The sequence below is a fragment of the Streptopelia decaocto genome (genome assembly GCF_964273445.1).
Source record: "Streptopelia decaocto genome assembly, chromosome: Z".
Lineage (NCBI taxonomy): Eukaryota > Metazoa > Chordata > Aves > Columbiformes > Columbidae > Streptopelia > Streptopelia decaocto.
The window spans coordinates 82,179,087-82,182,879 of NC_138657.1; the positions used below are offsets into that span (position 1 = coordinate 82,179,087).

Here is a 3,793-nt window from a genome sequence, read left to right on the forward strand (position 1 = left end):
CATTATGCTACAGTGTTCTCTTTGGCACTGCTAGTGGGTAACAAATAATTGTGCTGTACCATAGCACGAGATGATAATATAAGGAAGATGGCTCAGCCTCAGATAGGGAAGACGTGAAAGGAAGGGTGGGCTACACTGTCTATACATGCTGGATTTTAGGAAAAAAAAATTTATCACGGCCTTATTCAAATCTGACTGTCTAAAGCCAGGCATTTCTGTTCCTCAGAGCTCTGCCCCAGGGGAGCTGGTGTGCGGGAAAGTAAATTCAACTGGAGGCGGCTTAGTTTTTAAACTGCGTGATGTGCTTTTTCTGGGGTGGCATTAACCTGAGAAATTTGGGAACTCAGAAAAAAACATAAAATCTATCTGCACTGCCACTGCCTGTTGTCAGCCCAGCATTTTCATCAGGCAAGGCGAGGTCTAACCTGAGAATGGGCTGCTCACAACCAGAGACCCACGGTTCAGGGAAGCCAAAGGATTTTATCATGGGGTTGTTTTGGGAGATGTTCTGATATGTGACGGGTGTCTGCTTTTGGTCTTACACAGGAATAAATCAGTATGGCTTAATCCACTGTATACCAGCAGGTCTATGTGTCAGGTGGACTTAATGGGTCTGAACAGCTTCACCTGGGACCTCACCCACAGCCTGACCACAGGCCCTGGATCCTATTTAAGCTCAGCCCAGGGCTCTCACCTGCTCTTTGAGCTCTGCTGCAGGAGTGCTGGTCTGCAGCCTTGTTGTTGCCTGTGCTCCTTGGACTGATGCTGTCGGTAGGTGTCTCCTGGATGGCCCCTTGCGTATGTGTTGTGGCTTGTCTGGTCCTGTCTGCATTTGCTCCTGACTGGGTTCCTTGGGTGGCCCTGGGCCTGTTCATCCCTTGGTGGTTCTGTTTGCTGTGTCTGGGCTCTGTGGGAGCTGGGCAGAGCCCTCACTGGGGTTGCTCTTGGTTCCTTTCCCTCAGGGAGCATCTGGAGCAGTCGCTGTAATGAAGCTAAACCACCTTGTATGTTGCTTATGTGCATTGTCTTTTCAGGAAGTAAAGAAAGGAACTCTTTCTTCGTGAGCTGGGAGATGAATTGTTTAAATTAGTGAGGAGTTCCCCCAGACCGTCGTGTTGGTGGGAGAGCATTTCTTCATCCATGTGAGTAAGAGTACATGAGCTGGCCCCATCTGCCTCAGACATCAAGCTCTATGAAAGGGCATGAATTTTTTGGGATCTTCCTCAAGCAAAGATAATATATAATGGTTTCTGACTTCTATGGCGCCTCTTTCCTGCTCTGAAATGGTAATTCTGACAAAGGCGCAATATCTGAGTATGTATTTCTGTAGCTGTCACCCTGATTTCACTAAAAAGCAATACTGCCCCCCATCTCTTTATTTTCCTGTTATAAAAATTACTGTGAGCAAATATGTCTCTTGTAGGCATGGACTTAAACTTTTGGAGTGAACAAGTAATTCTGGTTCACGGGAAATTATCACCTTGCCAAGGGAAGCAGATAACTACAGGAGTAAATCCTCACGGCTCGTTAAAACCACGCTGTGGGTCTAGCTGGTGACAAACCACATCTGTCAGACTGGAGATGAAAGTGGCTGTACCTTTGTCAAAGCACTGTGTAGGCTGAGGAGCTTGGTTGTTAGTATAGCTATGCTAATCTGAGAATGACGTTCAGATGGAGGCAAAGAAAGGCTGGGAAGGTGTCTGGGAACTCCCCGTGTTGTTGGCTGCAGTCTGGGAAAGTGGATGGGTTGCTGGATGCTGCTTCCCCAGCGCCTGGGACCACAGGGTGGGCAGCACTAGGAAGACCTGCAAGACTTGCCTAACTTGTTTTTCTCAGGCTCCTTGGCTTTTTTTGAAGTATCAGTTTATTAGTGCTCTTCTCTAATTGACCTCTCATCACATTGAGTTTCACATCAGGTTGGTGATGGTCAAGTCACTTATTCCTTTTGTCTTTCTTTGGAGCTTGCTTTAGAGACTAGACCAAGTGGGCTGGCACCCTGGTTGAATTCACTCTGGTGGGTGATTTATTACTAATATACAGGGAAGGACCACTTTGGAGGTCCTGCTGAGATGGTACAGATGTAAATGGCATACAAAATAAAGATGGGAAATGGTAGCAATGCCTAGCAGTAAGCTGTCACCTCAGAGCAATAGTCCAATGAGGTCTGTGCCCAGGAGTTCCCTGGTTTCAGTCTTTTACTGGAGTTAAATCAGTTTTAGCAGAAATCTTGACTGCAGCTAGTCTAGCTTTGGGCAAGAACAAGGCTGAGCTCCTTTAAATCAGTACTGAAATGGGTATCAGCTGCTGATTATCAACCAGCAAAGAACTGAAGTGTGAGGATGAATTAACATTGTGTGTCTTTTAGGATGAATTGGCTGCTGTGTCCTGCAGCCTGGCTTCTGGAACCCCTGGGATCTGCAGTCCTGTAGGGGCTGGGAGTTGGAGTGGCAACTCTCACTTGAGTGTCAGAGGAAATTACACAGCCCTTCAAACTAAACCTTGCAAGCAGGGCTGAGGGGCTGTGAGTTATTGCTGTGATTAAGCTGATCCGGTCCTGAGGAGGCTAAAGGGTTGCTTAGCGATACTTTAGCAATGACTAACAGTGCTTTACTAGGCTTTCACTGTTTACTATGGCTTTAATACTGGCTCAGTGGGTTTTTTTTTTTTTAGTGGAACGTTCTTACTATTTTTGTAATGGTCTCCCTTCTTGAGAAACTGTCAAACTCATCACTTACAGTGACCAGGCAGCAGTTAGCAAGCATTTGATTGCTGATCATGTGTTGATTTTTTGGCCTGACCTCATTAAGTTTCTTTATCTCTACCTTCTCTTCCCCTAGCAGTCCTTAAATGAGCTACAGAGATTAGATAATTTAAGTGCTTTTCATATAAATGCCTCCTAGTCTGTTGACTTTTCCTAAACCACCCCTTGTCCATGTGGAAGCTTATTTCTGGTACTTAAAGGAGAGATGGACTGGGGAAGAGATGGTCTGAACCAGCCCAGAGCCACATCTCACAGAAAACTTTATTATGGTCTTCTGTAAAGCCCTTTAACAGGACAAGATGTATATTGTTCATTTAATGTTCTTCAGCAGCATAACTGTTAAGACAGGTCTCCTTCCTGATGTCAAGAGGCTGCTGTAATATGTAGTATATTCACATAATTTACGTTAAAAAGTATATTGAGGGCCAAGCTCTCTATTAGCATTTTTAAATTCTGAGCTGAAAAATGCAAGCACACATCAAATAAATGGAACTTCCTTTTCTCTACTGAGGTATCTGAGTCATGGCTGTCACCATCAAAAATGTCTAGTAATATTTTGGGGAAAGGAAAACCCATTAAAGCTGAGGAGGGCATCTGGAGGAGTGCAGAGGAGCAGGAGGCGCCAGCCGGCCGGGGGCAGGTGCCGGTGCAGAGACGCCGTGTGACCCGCGGGGTTCTCAGAGGTAAGAACCTTTCGATTTGTTCTCCTCAGGGCACGTCCCTTTGCCTCTGGCCCCCTCACAAGCTTACTCGCCTAATGTCGCCATAAGCAGAAGGGACGAAAAAGGACAAAGAGGACAAGATCCTCACGATCTCCCACTTTTATATGAAGTATTCACGTGAATGGGATGTTATACACAGTCGGTCAGTTTCTCCGTCACCTGTTTCTTGTTGCCCCTCTTGCAAGATGTGAATCTGACCTTAGCAACAAGTTAGCATTCCATTGCTCTGTTTACCACAACATGTATCTGGTTCTCCAGGAAAATGCAGCTAATATGAAGCTTTAGCTGACAGGCAAATTCACTAAAAGAG

At 45.7% G+C, this 3,793-nt stretch overlaps 1 long non-coding RNA gene across 1 annotated transcript; it reads left to right on the forward strand.

The window, feature by feature from the left end:
* The first annotated feature begins 601 nt into the window (after nucleotides 1-601).
* LOC309451203 lies at nucleotides 602-3,438 on the forward strand. The gene is made up of 3 exons (XR_014186203.1): nucleotides 602-771; nucleotides 1,035-1,142; nucleotides 3,273-3,438. It is a non-coding gene; the product is annotated as an uncharacterized lncRNA (long non-coding RNA).
* The last annotated feature ends 355 nt before the right edge of the window (nucleotides 3,439-3,793 follow it).